The 14,656-nt window shown below is 36.1% G+C and overlaps 1 protein-coding gene across 4 annotated transcripts in view; it reads left to right on the top strand.

Annotated features, from left to right (window-relative positions):
• NTRK3 (neurotrophic receptor tyrosine kinase 3) overlaps positions 1–14,656 on the top strand; it is a 453,812-nt gene that overhangs the window by 435,290 nt on the left and 3,866 nt on the right. The gene's annotated exons all lie outside the window — the stretch shown is intronic.

Raw genomic sequence — 14,656 nt, 5'->3', positions numbered from 1 at the left:
TCCCTCACACAGATCATAACTGTTCCACATTTTAGTAGATGATTCATGAGTTGCTACAGCCAAAAACATCCATCATTTGTTGGCTCTTCTGATATGAACCTCTCTGACCTTAACCAGGCCAGTCTCCAGACAATAGATGATGGGTCTGTCTCCAAGTCTGTACTTGAAGCCTTTCCAGCTTGGTAGGACTTGTCAATAAAACACTTACACTTCTTTGGGATGACCTTCAAAAAACTGAGGTTATTCCTAAGAGAAATAACTATTAAAACCCAATGACTTGGAGAGTTCTCCCCTTTTCCTAAAGTTTTGATTTTTAAAAGTTCAGTCTTGAAGAACATTGCTGATTATGAAATTGAACTAACTTTCTTGTTCAGACCCCACCCAAGTAGACTAGCAATTGTGTTCTGCTCAGACTTGGGTGGGGCATACATTCTTTCAATAGTCTGAGAGTAGTCTGGGTATAGAGATGTCTCTCTTTCTGAGGATGACATGATGTCACTCTCAGCCTCTTATTGAACATCTACTCTTTGAAAAGTATATAAACAGTGAGCCCACCATCATGATTGCTTTTGGTCTAAGAGAGATGGCCAAATGACCATTCTTTTATTAGTAACACTTTGGCCTCATTAGTAAAATTATTAAATTATTCAGAAACTATGCTTTTTAAATCTTTTTAATCATTACATTTTTAGACCATGTCTTTGTAAACAGTACTTGGCACAAACTAGGAGCTTAGTAAACATGTTTTGAATAATTATAGTAGGACTATCTTATAGAAAAATGATAAGAGTTCACATATTTATAGTTAACCACCTGCTAGTAATCTAAAAAATCTACTAGCTTTGAATTTTGTTTTTCTTTTCCTTTTCATAAACTGTGCTATTCATATATCCCACATCTGCTATGGGAGGACTTCTTAATCTGCAATCTATATACTACTGAGTTCATGGATAAATTTCAGTAGGTCTATGAACTTGGATGGGAAAAACAAAGCTAAAACTTTCTTTTTTATTAACCTCTTTTTCCTTCAATTATGACTATAGACAATAAATCATTTTTTTTCTTAAATAGCTTCACTAGATTGTTAAAGAGATCAATAACACAAAAAATAGTGAACGACCCCTGAGTTAGTGTTTGACATCACAGCTCCCAAAATACTATTGTATCAGAATTAGAGATCATTAAGATCCAGTTTGATAAACTTTTAGCTATATAAGATATTTCTCTAGAAATCCATTCTCTTCATATCCCCATGGCTCAAGGGTCTCTCACTTATTCTTAACTTAATTAAGAAATTAATGCTGGGAACCATAACTGGATAGTCTTCCTTCCTCATTTTTATTCTGCAGTATTGTATTTTCTCTCAATACATGTTTAATAACTGCTTAATACATAGCTAATAATAGCTCTATTTTGATAACTTTCTCTTTACCAATCTCTACCTTTTTTTTTTTTTACACTTCCTTCTCCTCTCTCTTTCTCTGTCTCTTCTTTCTGTTTCTGTTTCTATTTCTCTCTTACACACACACACACACACACAACCTCACATTGCTTCATTTTTTGTGCTCCCATCACAAACATCTAGGATCAAAGCTTCCTATCAATCATCATTTTCAACAACTCTTAAGGGTGGGGAGAAGAACAGGAATTGAGGGAAGGATTAGCAACTTTGAAAATCTGTGTGCCTCATTCTGATTCATAGCCTTAGTTTATCTAATAACTAGTAAATAAAAGAGTCAAGATTTGGATTTGGGCCCTCTGATTCTAAATGCCATGCTTATTTCATTGGCTTGTCTCTGCGTTATTACCCATGATGTGCTTTCCAATCTTGTTTGCCTCTTACCAATTTGGGGCCCAGAGGCTACAGATATTGATGAGAAGATTTCCACTGTGTTGTTTGCCAATATAATTTAAAATATGCAAAATGTCCCATGTCCCTCTTTTTGCTTTCCCAAGTTACCTCTGGCATTTTTAGTTGGCAGCTAATAAAACAAAAGAGGGACTCTCTGGCTGATCCTTCTCTCCAGCTAGAATGATTAATTTGTAGTCATTTGGAAGTAACAGATTTTACCTCTAGCTACAGCCAGCCCTACCTGGCTAGTCTGCTATAGCCTTGTGCCCTTTGGTATGAACAGGTAATTGGCAGTTTGCTAATGGTTCATTAGGAAGACTGTCACTTTGAGAAAGGGACAAAAGGAGGGAAGCAAAGGGAGGCATATGGGTGGTTTGCTTATCATAGAATCATAAGATAGAAAAAGATTTGCTTCTAATATTCTCTATTTTAAAAATATATAGGGAGTAATAGTTGGAATTCTTTTATTCCTTTTAAAGTTAACCTCTACTCCTCTCCCCACATGCTTAAAAAATGAATATATATGCACAAATCATTTTTCTGAAATGGCTTCACCAGATTGTTAAAGAGATCAGCAAAACAAAAAATAAAGAACCCCTGAATTAATGTTTGACATCACACCTCCCAAATTGTCACACACACACACACACACAGAATCCAGAATGCACTCTGTTTATTGTCAAGGAATCTGGGTTTGAATCTCATCTTTGCTACTTATTTCTGTGACCTTAGACAAGCCACTCAGATTGTCTGGGTCATGGTTTAGTTAGCTGCAAAATGAAAGGGTTGGGCTAAACCCTTTTGTGTAATGGATCTCTTTGGCAACTTTTTGAAGCCCATGAATCCCTTCTAAGGATAATTTTAAATGTATAAAATAAAATACATAAGGTTAAAATGAAAATATAATTATCATTTTTTAAAAAATTCACAAGTCCCGAGCTAGATCAATAGTTCTTAATCTTTTTGTATCATGGAATATTTGGTATTTTATGAAGTTTATGGATCTCTTCTCAGTATGTTTTTAAGTGCATAAAATACATAGGATCAAAAAAGAAACCAATTATACTGTTATGCTTATTTGGGTGTACAAATAAGTATAAACAGTATAATTGGTTTCTTTTTTGTATGTGTGTGTGTGTGTGTGTGTATATATATATATATATATGTACATATATATATATATATATACATACATATTTTTAAAAAACACAGATTTAAAAACTACAGGTTGAGGAATGCTAGACTACATTATCTCCAATATTTATATATCTGAGGCTACTAACTATAGATTTGGTACTGCAATCAAGATACCGGAGTTAATTCTGCAACAATATGATCATATCTTATTTTTTCAGAGATCATGGATAACTATTCATCAATCTAAATCTGTATGTTCTATTTGAGATAAATTAAAAAAAAAACTGTAGATTATCTTTTCCTCTAACTTTGGACTAGGGATGGTGGTAGGGGGGGATGATAAAAGGGGGAAGAAATATATGGAGTGGGTGGTGTGATGAGCTAAGCTACAGCTTATTTTTTTTCACCCAGTAAGTATCCTTTTCAGAGAGCTACTTGCTTTTCGATGAGACCTTGGGCCGAAATTAAGAGGCCTGAACTTAGTTCTGATTTAGGGTTTTAGGTTTATAGGACTCAGAGCTAGAAAGAAACTTCATCTGATCTAGAGGTTCTTAACACACATACATGTAAATATATGTGTGCATATATATATGCACATAGTCATACACACACATATATATATACACACATATTTGTTAACAACTGTATTTAATAACAATTAGTTTTCCTTTGTAATCATATTATCTAATGCATTTAAAAACATTACTTCAAGCACATGTCCATAGGCTTCACCAGACTGCCAAGGGGGTCCATAATATAAAAGAAAAGATTAAGAACCCCTGCCTGATTGAACATACCCCTCAATTTTACAGAGGGGAAAACTGATTCATGGAAGGAAGGGTTAAGTGACTTGCCAAGATTCCTGTGGCTGGTGCCAAAATTCAAACCCAGATATCTTTAATCAAAGTTCAAGGCTATTTCTGCTACATTACTATAATTCTGCATGTTTTACATTATACTGGTAAACATCTTAGATTACAGTCCACATGTATCTTCCCTTCTTCAGTGTGTTCTGCCCAGCTTTGCCCAAACTGAAAGGAGACAAAAGAGCATTCTAGGGACGGTATGTAGAAAGAGCACTTACTGAATTTGGAATCAGAGGACCTGGGTTTGAACATTCTGCCATTATATCAGCTTCTAGCTTAGTCTTCTTGCTGGCTGTCCTCTGTTGGATCCAGAATTCATTTTCAGAGATGCCAGATCATTTATAAACAAAGATTGTGGGACCCATTTATACCACACTGGGAGTTTTTGTCACCCTGGAGATATTGAAAAGGGAATGTGGGGAAACTGCAGCTGACAAAGCATATTTTCAAACAGTTTGGAAGCAGCCCTTATTATGACAGGTGTCAAACCTGTGCAGTAATCACTGTCACTCCAGGGAAATAATAATACTTTATACTTATAATGGCACTTTTGATCTTCTAGATAATTTACAAACATTACCAAATTAGGCATCCTCCTCATTCCAAACTCTACCCTCATCCTCACCCTAACTAGTCAGTTAGGTGAGAATTAGGAATGCTACTAACTGCTTCCAAGCAGGGCCCAACTCTGACTCCCAAAATGGAGATTAAAAAAAATATATATATACATATATATATATATATATATATTTTAAGTACCTATTGTATACAGAGGACCATGGTAGACATTAAAGGGATATAAAATATATTTTTAGACATTAAAGGGGTACAATTTATAATCTGTTGGAGATGGGAATAAGACAGATAATTTTAACAGTAGAGCTTGTTAATCTGAATACCCCTTGGACCAGAAATGATTTAACCTCTGTAAAATCTCAGGTCCCTCATCTATGAAATGAGGGAGATTATATTAGATGGCCTGAGAAGGACTTTCCATTCTAGATCTATGACCCTTTGAGCCTATAATATACAAATATTAGAATAGAAAGACCTTAGAATCCATCTAATCCAACTTATTTCCTAACCCAGGAATCCAGTCTATAAAATCCATGCAATAATGAAAAGAGCTTTCATAAAAACAAAGGACCTTGAGCTTGAAGTTCAGCTCTTTTACTATTTCTGTGACCTTGGAAGTATATCTTTTTGATCCTTACTCTTCTTATTTTTCAAAGAGGGAAAAGCAAAGCAAAGTAGATAGATGATTTTTTTTAAGATAGGTGATTTCCAAGGTCCTTCCCCAAACCTCAGTCTTTGGACTATGACTTCCACGAAAGTATTCATTCAGCTTGCATTTTGATTGGTTCTTGCTCCCTCCTTTTATAGTCAAAGGATGCCAATTTTTTTTTTGAGAAGTCTAAATGTTAGGGTGCTTTCTTCCATGTATAGTCTATATATAGTCTGAATTGCTAGTTTGAGTACCCAAGAGTAAAGGTAAGTCCTGCTATCCCTCAGAATTCTAGAGGTATACCCTTGAGGGGCAGTAGGATTATTTCTAAGCTCCCTGTCTGTATCCTACTCATTTTTGACCTTCAAGTTAGAATTTGTATGTCTATTACATCATCAATAATTACCAGTATCATTTAACTACTTCACATCAATTCACTTTTACAATTGGACATTTATAAAGAAGATATATTAGAAATAGAATTACAAACCATTCTCTCAAATTGGGACATGCCCTTCCCTATCTCACTTCAATCCTGGAAAGAGTTGTCTCAACCTTAAAAAGCAGTTGCTACAAGGCATTTGTTCCACAAAACTCACATCTGAATTCGGTATAGCAGATGGACATTCACTCTCTTGCTTGTGGGACCTTCCATCTTGGGTTTGGGGGTCAATTCATTGTTGGGCTAAGTTCTGGCAGCTCCTTCAGATATACTGGTCAATTGTAAACTGTAGAATGTACTCTAGTTCCAAGTCCTCTGTCAGATTACTCTCCTGATGCTATAATCCTCAAAAAGTCACAGTCTAGTCTAATCCATCTCTAATTCTCCATAACCCAATCCAAGAAACAATAAATACAACACAGAGAGAAGGAACAATAGTGTCATTTTGTCCTGTGGCTTTACGTGAATCCAGGAGAGAATATAGCTGGAGACTTTGTCACCACTGGTCCCTGGCTTCATGGTAGCCCTAGGTTTGAGAGGACCTTACCTACCTCCCCAATCAACAGCAACTCTTTCTTGCTTACTACAATAGTCTTTTGTGTATATTCTTTTTGCTGTTCAGCATCTAGTTTAAAAAAAAAGCATGAGATTAGTAGACTAGAAAGCTGTTACAGAAGGACTACCCTGGAATGTATTGCAAATCCTTCCAATTCACTGTCATTCCTGAAACATGCACCAGCCCCTAGGACTGAGTCCCTAGTGACCACTCCCCTCCCTTGCATTTGCACCACTCAACATTTTCACCTTTCTGCTGTTTTTACCATTGTATAGTCGAATTTGTCAAAATCGCAATGACAGTAACCTATAAAGGAAATATTAATGATGAGAGGACATTGCCTGAGTAAAAATAGGCCATTTTTTAAGGATTAATTTTTAGTGTCCTGGTCTGCCTTCCCAGACCCCAATTACTTTGTGCTACCTTGACCTTCCTATGAGATTGAAATCTAGACATTCTGCCTTTTTTTCCTTGCAAAGAAAAATATCAACTCATTCTGTGCTGATGCTTTATTTGATTTTATTTTGCTTCACCAGCTGATAACTCTCCTTAGTCCCCTATTAAAAACAAAACATGTTCTGCTTTTAGAAGGTTCTTTAAATCATTCCTATTCTACTGAAGCTAAATAACCATGAAGGGGATTGGGGACAAGGAGCCTGCATTTATTAATCATCTCCTGTGTCAGTTAAATAATAATAATGATGATGATAGCTAACATGTGTGTAATGCCTACTATGTGCTAGGCACTATTCAAAGCACTTTACAAATATTATCTTATTTGATCCTCAAAACAACTCTATGAAGTTGGTGAGAAACTGAGGAGAAAAGGTCTAAGGTCATGTTTCAACTCAGGTCTTCCTGACTCCAGCTCCAGTGCTCTAGCTACTTTGGTCTCAGCTGCTATGAATCAGGGTATTCTCCTTTCTTCCTTTACCTTGCTGTGGGACTGTGACAAATGATATTATTTCTCTGTGCCTCAGTTTCTCCAACTACAAATTGAGGAGAATGTCTATGATATTTGCCTCTCAAAGTTTAGGAGAAAATATAACATAAACCTTAAAATGCAATGTAAATCTGAGATTATTTATTTGTTTAATGCTGTGAATTATTCTTAGAGAAAAACATATATTTTCTCTCCCTATTTTTCCTATCTCCTATCATGACTCTTTATATTTTTAGATAGGGATAGAGATTGGATCCATGTTTTCATTATTACAGTGAAGAAATTCTAGCAATACAGGTCAGCAGCTCTTCTCTAATTTATAGTTTTAGAAAGTTGGCTAAAGCAGACTGAGTAGTTAAATAATATTTGCCCAGGACCGCATAGCCAGGATGTATCAGAAACAGTACTTAAAGCCAGCTATCACTTGAGGACAACTCCTATGAAAATGATCCAGCCATTCCTACCAATTGTTAACTAAATTCTATATACGAGACAGTCTGACCAAAGCATCAAGATGCTCCAAGAGAGTGAAAGGAAAGAGTCTATCCCAGGCAAGCCAAACCACCATCATCACCACCATTTTGAACACTATGTCCCCTCAGATCCTAGAGACAGCCTTAGACTCTAAGCCTAAGAACCTTGGAAATATCAGTGCACCCAATTTACTAGTCCTACTTCCAGCCCAGCCCTTACAATCATTATTGAAAAGAGAAATCAGTGTGGAGGAGAGATTCACCTTTATCATTACCATAGCAATTAAAAAACCATTACCAACAGGCAAATAGTCATAGAAGTCCTGGAAGTAGCAACAACCCTGCAGTCCATCAGAACTAATTCCATAGACACTCATGGCCCATTCTCCAAGGAAACAATTTTTGTGAAAAAAGAGTCCAATCATTCTTACCAATGGTCACTCAACTGCCACATACAAGGCAAGTGTAGCTACTCTAGCTAAAAGAGCATGTTACCCAGAGGGAGAGATGAGAGGCAAAAGTCAGATTACTACCACCTCTTCCCCTCAGATCTTGATAGATATGACTCAGGACTCTGAACCTCAGAGCAGTACTTCTAGCACAATGTACTCAGACATCATCCTGGGAAGCAACCTTTCAGGAGATGCAATGTGACAACTGATTCTGAAGGTGGTACATTCATAGTTTCTAAAGACTCAGAAATAAAAGTTCTTGGTACCAAATTACTTGGCAGTGCCAAATGGTTTAACCTTAGAAATTTATGTTATTAGTGGAAATAATATTAAATGAGAAATATTAGTATCTGCTTTCCTATTGCACCATGGAATTCTTCTAATTGACTTAGAGGTAAAACCTTCTATATGTGCTACTTCCTTCATTAAAACATGAGCTTTTTTAAAAGCAAGGACTGTTTTGCTTTTTCTTTGTGTATCCCCTGAACTTTGCACATATTAAATTCTTCATCTACCATTTATTTAATGTCAATTCACAAAAAAATCATAATACTTCATATGTACATCATATTAAGGTTTGTAAAGCTCGTCACAAATTGCCATATTTGGTTCTCCTTATAACCATAAGAAGTGGATGATATTATTATGTCAGTTTTACAGATGAGAAAATAGAAGGAGGAAGATGAAATGACTGGCCAGAGTCACAGAGCTAAGAAATTCATGAAGTAGGATTTGAACCTTGGTCCTAGACTACTGCTTTAGGAAAGTTCTTCATGCTGCTTGTCCTTGGAAAGATGTTATTTCCTTTCATGAAGACTTAATAACTCATTTTTAGGAAATTACATTGACAGTTAACTATACCAGTTTCTGGTGTGCCTCTAGTTTTATCTTCAGTATGAGTTTTCTCAGTTCTATCACATGCCTGCTTAGCAAAGCCTAGATGTTCAGTCAGTAGAATTCGGTATAGATCATGAATCTGAGCTCATTTTAGAACTGGATTTTCCAGTTCTGCTCCAGGAAGTGAACTTCTTTATTGGCATTCCCAAACTTTGCCACTTCTAATCACTCACATGTTTGGTATAGGCTGAAGGTAAGAAATCCAGGTTTATCTGGCTCAGAAAATCAGCACTGAAGTCAGCAGGACTTGAGTTCAAATGTGACCACAGACACTTAACACTTTCTAGCTGTGTGACCCTGGGCAAGTCACTTAACCACAATTGCCTCAGGAAAAAAAAAAGAAGAAGAAAGAAAGAAAGAAAGAAAAGAAAAAAGAAAAAAAGAATCAGCACTGAGTGGTTCTTCCACTGCTACCTAGTTGGGAAAGCAGATAGTTTTCTTTACAAAAACTATGCTTAAGGCAGTAAGGAATAATGGGAAGCCTCAAAACTGAAATCTGGCAAAGAAAACTGGTGTTTAGGCAAGACTTGGAGAAAACAAAGAGAGAAATTGTAACTATGGAGTGTGTTCCTGGAGCTTCAATCTGAGAACTCCTGCTCCAGGCATATCCCCTCTCTACGTAAGAGTTGGGTGGAATTCTAATAGTCTTTTTATCCTTCAGTCTCACACTGCTAAGCCGTTCATCTCTTAGAAACATAGTATTTTTCGAAAGCTCCAAGGGTTTTTCCTAAACTTAGGGCTAAAGTTTCATTCTTTGTTGTTCTGTAAAAGTTCCATTAAATAAATGTCTTTTGCATAAGTCTTCCCACAACGTCCCTTCTCAGGAAAGTAATACTATAATCATATCTTTGTGAGTTCAATACCTTTTTCTTAAAGAATTCAAAGTACTTTCCAAATAGGTATTACAAATCTTCTCATTGTTTCTCTAACCAGGGAGCCACCTAGAAGCCATTTAGCTATTGGTATTCATATAGAGAGGGAGTAGAAAAGGAAGAGGTATCTGTGTCAGCAATAGTCTGAAGTTTGATTTCACAACAAGGAAACCTGTTTTCTTATATGGTAAGCATGCTAAAATTTTTGTGTTGGCAGAATACAGATGAAAAAGCTATTAGAAAAGCAAAGACAACTTGCTCTTCCTGTTTCTTAACAGTCATTGGCGTATGAAGATATAAAAGAAAGTAGCACCAGAATTGAGGATCCCTCAGAGGGCAATGGAGAGGAACGTGTTAGATTTGGGCAAGCATTACAAAATAGAATCAAGAAAGGGAGTGAAAAGAATGTCATCAGAAAAATATTTGGCCAGGAAAAAAAAAAAAAGAAAAGAAAGGATGGGTAGATCACACACCAAAAATAAGGATCCCCACTGGATAACTTATGTTCTTTACTGATATCCAAGAAATCAAAGAAATGAGAGGAAGGTCTCTAGAGGTAGTTTTATAGAAGGATGTGGCCAAAAGTTATGTAGAATGTGTGAATGAGGATGGATTATCATTTTTTCCTCTCTCTCTTTCTTTTTCTTTCTTTCTTTTTTTAAGTATCTAAGTAGATTTTGAAGTTGTTTTCAAAGCTGCTTTGATGGTCAATTTGCATCTCTCTCTCTCTCTCTCTCTCTCTCTATATATATATATATATATATGCATACATACACATATATATGTATATATAAAATATTTCTATTTCTTTGATCATGGAATTAGAGAGAAAGGGGAGAGAGATTAGGTAAGAGCATATCAAAAGTATCTCAGCAAGATATTTGTCAGACTATTTTCTAATGTTCCCAGAGGAGATTCCAAAACATCTATGTAACTGAAATGAATCAGTCAGTATGTGGTGTATATGACTATCTAACTATGCTCACACTCTAATAAGCTCATTACTCTGTATCTATGAACTGTATTCTATATATGTGACATTTCAAAGCCCTCTATTGAACATGTGCTACCATCATTTTGTTATCTACAGCTGTAACTGTTGTGGCTGCTGTTGGTGTCTCTTTCAGTGTGAGCTACCCTTTTACTGCTAGGTCCCAGCTGGTACTCCCATCTGATATCATACAGTGGAATAGAGGAGGCAAATCTCACTGGGACAGATGGAAAATCAGGAGATTTTCCAAGAGATGAAGAAAGCTCATGCTAGCATTAAAAAGAAGAAAAAAAGAAAAACTTGGAGAGCATTCAGTGTGTTGTGACATCCAACCCAATAAACTTTGACATTGAGTAAATTTTAAAAATGGTACTATATAAAAGTTTCCTATTATTATTATTATTATTATTATTATTATTATTATTATTATTATATCAGGTTAAAGTTTCTGTCTTTAGAATGAACAGCTTTTTACATCCAGATGAAGTCTCTCCTAATGCTCAGTGACTGACCCACTTGTGCAAATTTAAATTAATTCTCAGCTTCTCTGGGACTCAAACCTTTTCTCTGTAAAATGACTATTGTGATAAATTTTAAGAAAATCATCTCTGTGAGGTCTTCTGACGTCCTTAGAGAGAACTGGGGTTTTCCTTGTTTGGGGGCTGGAAGTTATAGCTCTCCCATTGTTTGTTCTCCTTTTGAATCCACTAGGCCCAATTTGTTTTAATGATTTCCTTTCCTATGTAATTGGATGCAATGATTAGGCAACACTCGGAAGCACAGTGGAGTTTCCCTTTAAACCAGGGCAATTGGCCCACTATGACACCAAGGAGAAGAATCAATCAGTTAAAACAAGAGAAAGGGAAATACAAGTCCTTGCCCCTGGCAGGATGGCAGTGGAAAGCAAAAGCAGGCCTGCTGAGGGGTTTTGAAAGCAGGTTCATCAGAGAAAGCAAGGGAAGATACTTAGATATAGGAATTTCGCTCTCTCTGAGAGAGTCACAGTGATTTAAACACCTACTATTTGGAATTAATTGGTGATTGGCTATTCCTCTGCAGCTGGTGTTCAAGCAGGGAAAAACAGGAGGGAGAGAGAGAGAGAGAGAGAGGGAGAGGGGGGGCAGAGAGAGAGAGAGAGAGAGAGAGAGAGGGAGAGGGGGGGCAGAGAGAGAGAGAGAGAGAGAGAGAGAGAGAGAGAGAGAGAGAGAGAGAGAGAGAGAGAGAGAGAGAGAGAGAGAGAGAGAGAGAGAGAGAGAGAGAGAGAGAGAGAGAGAGAGAGAGAGAGAGAGAACGAAGACTATTTCTGGTTTGTCCAGTCCTTTGAGGTTAAAAGCTGCTTCTGGAAGATGTCTCCTTCCAGTTTATCTGTCTTTCCTCTTAAGAGTGATAAAAATTTAGATTTTTAAAGGCCTTTATAATAGATAAGTTTTTTCCCCTCCCAACAGCTCACCTATTGATTATTTTCATTTTACAACTAAGGAAACTGAGGCAACAAGTGATTATGTAATTTTTCCAACACTGCATGGTTAATAAGTGTTCAGAGCAAAGACTAGAAGGCTAGGTTTTGGATTTCAAGACCCGTGCTTTTCCCATTATAACAACATCATTTTCCTTTTTCATGAGAGGACTAGAGATGTTGCTCAGCAGTGAGGCTTGACCGAAATAAAATGTAGTCACAGAAATTCACTCTACCCCAGATATGATTCAAGATCCTGAAACACTTACACTGGATAAGTTTCTTTTTGCCCTATAAGCACATGCAACTATACTTTCTTCTATCTCTTTTAGAAATAAATCTGTTTTGTATTAGATTCCAGTAGAATATAAACTCATAAAAGATATGAACTCTTTAGGTAGAGTGCCTAGCCCACAGCAAACATTAAAGGATAAAAGTTTGTTGAACTGGACACTATGAGGTTGTAGGGAGAGCTTCTTTCTCTCCCTCCATATGATGCCCCATCCCCAAACTAATTTCTTATGACCAAGATCTTTTTCTGCATAATTTTTTTCTTCTTTCATCTCTTAGCTTTTCTTGCACTTGAATCTCAGGATTTTAAATATGAAATGAATGTGAGAGGTTATCTAATCTTACACTATTATTTTACATTTGAGAAAAATGAATTTTCCAAGGAGAAAACAATTTGACAAAAATCACACAGGTAGTTAGTGGCAGAGCTAGGACTAGTGGCAGGTTTCCTGTCTTCTAAAGTAGCTAGGAAATATAGTGAATAGACCTCTAGGTCTAGAGTCAGAAATCCCAATGTTCAAAGCCAACTTGCTAGCTAACCTTTTTAATTTACAGGCTAGCATTTGTCAGCTCCTTAACAGAATTAAGTCTGCTAGAATTTTTCATTTTTACATTATGGTTGTTATAGCATAAAATGTTCTTCTAGTTCTTATGATTTCATTCTGCATCTGTTCATACAATGTATTTCTATGTGTTTTTAGAGACCATGTTTTTTCCTTGTTTTTTACAGCACATTAGTATACATTAAATTCCTATTCTGTGACTGAATACACTGCAGTACATGTGACACAGGATTACTGGTCTAGACCAATACTCCTGATAACGGAATAGAAATCAGTAGTCAACTAATTCCAACACCCTCATTTTATACATAAGGACATTAAATCCCTGAGAGATCTTGCCAAGGATGGTCCAGGTGATAAGGGGCAGCGTTAGGATTCAAGTTCATCCCAAACCAATGTTCTTTCCACTTTTATCAAAATTTTGGCATGGTGGCCATTGATAATAATGGATTTAATATCTGGGCCGATCTGTTCATAATTTCACCTATGAATTCCTTGTTAATTCTTAAGTAGAAGGCCAAGGTGTTGGTAATTTATTTCCCTTAAATAATTATGTCCATACCATCTAATGCCCATGCTGCTATTTGTTAGTTGAATGTGTCTAATTTAGGACCACCTCTTTCAGTTAAATATATACAAATAGTTAATTATATCTGTGCTGTATTCTGTTGACTTTTCTGAATATTCTCTCTCATTCTGTTTTTCAATTTTCCATATACCCACATCTAGAAACTTATAAATCTGAACCCACTTCTAGAAACTTCTGAATAGATCCAGATGATCAATAATAGAAACTTCTATCTAGGCACCAACTTCTAGAAATTTCTAGAAAATTGTTTTCACTTGGCATTAATTTCCGAATATATTCCTCCCATTTCCCTACCCAGAGAACTATCTTTTATTATGAAGAATGAAGAGAAAGGAAAAAAAAAAAGCTCTTCAATAAAACCTACCAAAATTTCAGCTAAGTCTTGTAGAATATGCAGCTCCCCATCTGTCATCTTCCACCTCTGCAAATAAAGGGGTTGCATTTTCTCATTTCTTTTTCAGGGGCAAAGCTAGTCATTATAATGATTACAGAGCTCAAAATCTTTCTACTGAATTCCACTGAAGGGGGTACACTGACTACGATTTTCATGTATTTAAAAAAACATTTACTGATGCTTTTTGTAGTCTTATAAATGTTTTCCTCCAATTATTATTTGGTCCACCATCATAGTTGTATCTTTTGTGTACTTTCTTATTGTTTCTCCTGAGTTTCTGAATATGATAAAAAATGCTTTTTTTAAAAAAATTGGATTCATATGAAATGGTGTTTAGATACAGAGCCAGTGAGTATCAGATGTCATATTGTATACCCCTAACCTGATAATATGCCAATTTCCTGTTTACCGAAAGTGACACTTCGTTGTTCCTTAGCCACATTCCAGTGCTTCCCCCCCAAAAAGGCGTCTTTCATGAAAAAGGCATATCCTCCAAGCTATCTTCCTAAGTCTCTTCATAGTCTCCATTACACAATTGATTCTTTATCTTCTACTCATTTTCTTAATTTGCAATCTGTCCACAGGGTCAGTTGACTGGTCTAAATGTTAGAACAGTATCCCCATGTCTCCATTGATTATTAGTCATTGATGCTGTCA

This window comes from Sminthopsis crassicaudata, chromosome 2, assembly GCF_048593235.1.
Source record: "Sminthopsis crassicaudata isolate SCR6 chromosome 2, ASM4859323v1, whole genome shotgun sequence".
In the NCBI taxonomy this organism is placed as follows: domain Eukaryota; kingdom Metazoa; phylum Chordata; class Mammalia; order Dasyuromorphia; family Dasyuridae; genus Sminthopsis; species Sminthopsis crassicaudata.
This window is presented reverse-complemented; position numbering and strand designations above follow the sequence as displayed.